The 1,521-nt window shown below is 41.9% G+C and overlaps 1 protein-coding gene across 1 annotated transcript in view; it reads right to left on the reverse strand.

Moving 5' to 3' along the window:
* LOC109044503 (Short Calcium-binding Mitochondrial Carrier) overlaps window positions 1–1,521 on the reverse strand; it is a 68,305-nt gene that overhangs the window by 59,096 nt on the left and 7,688 nt on the right.

Consider the following 1,521-nt stretch of genomic DNA (forward strand, 5'->3'; position numbering starts at 1 on the left):
TGCTGAAAATTCTGAGTTTTTTCAATTCTAATATATTTGTTTTTCTTTCTTTGTGTGACTTCCTGTGAAAATCCACATTTTTAGGGGGTAATTCTTAGGGGCCATGTTGGCGCAGAGCCTTCATTTTTAGGCGCCATGGCCGATGTTTTAGGCGCATTTGGCGCCTGTGAGTTTTGAACACTGCTCTGCATATAGTTCTGTTTGATAGAAATACGTCCAAATAAGGCTTGAACACTTCTAAATGGACTTTCTCGATACAGATGAACAATTAGATCGACGTACAAAAAATGACGTTGCGTTTTTCATGACGAGAGCTGGTGCGCGGGACTTTAGTTCCTTATCACTATAGGCGGAAACCCGTGATCTCCAAGTCACGAGACCAACCTTCTCGTCTGTCGTACTTTGTCTAGGCGCTGCAAATCGTCCATCTTTTGAAGTAACGTCGTATCTGTATTTCCGTGAGTCCTGTTCTCCGTCGGTGTTCGGAACTCACAGGCGCCAACGCGCCAGATCCGCCTAAAAAATCGATCACGACGCCTAAAGAATGAAGGCTCTGCGCCAACGTGGCCCCTAAAAATTGCCCCCCCCCCCTCTCCGCCCAGAAAAAATTCTAATTTTTCTGTTCGGTGATTTTTCGAAATTTCTCCCAAGTTACAGCTACTTGTTCTGTGACTAAAACATCTTGCGTCTGACTTTTCACTGAATGCGCCGTGATATTTAGGCAAAAAGTCAATTTGGCCCCTAAAAATCGAGCTTGATGAGCCACATGGCTCCTGAAACTCAAAGATGAGTTTCGAACACTGCATCTCCGTGTAACTATGCTTTCCGGGACGCAAGTGGAAATAAACATGCCCTACACTGCTAGGGAAGAACGCCGTATGAACATTCGAGAGTTGCCACATTTCCTTCGATAAAATGTTCATTTTTGGGGAAAGTTATGAATATAATACTGTGAAATTCTCAGGAGCTTTAGGTGAAATTGCGTACAAAATTATCTGAAAAATCGAGAGGAAAATATTCATAAATTTACCAGGAGATTCGTGTTTTATCAAAGGAAATTTGGCAACGCATGAAGATTCATACGACGTTATTCCTAGCACGGCAGTGCATGAGGGGAGCAACGAAATAAAAGTTGGAAATGGCGTAAAAAGGCATCGGTGCTTTTTCCAGCCATCTCATTGGGCCCGCCGCACAGTGTAATCCAGCCACACTCAGTTGGATACCGATTGAATATAATTTAAAATCTCTAAAATAGCAGCACCTGGTAACCTCTTTCAAAAAAGAGAAACGAAATGCTTGATAACCGGTCAACAAAAATTAATCCATCGATGACAACCCGAACTGTAATCATAGCAACAGCTACTAGATGGCAGCATCATCAAGGTGCTGTAAAAGTAGTTTCAAAAGAATCTTCAAAGGCCTAATCGTCATGATTAAACGAAATGTACGCACTTGCCGTATGATTTGAGCTTCGTTAAAATCATTATATGGTGGAAATGAAAAGCAAATGTGTTTACTTAC

Source organism: Bemisia tabaci, chromosome 10, assembly GCF_918797505.1.
Source record: "Bemisia tabaci chromosome 10, PGI_BMITA_v3".
NCBI lineage: Eukaryota > Metazoa > Arthropoda > Insecta > Hemiptera > Aleyrodidae > Bemisia > Bemisia tabaci.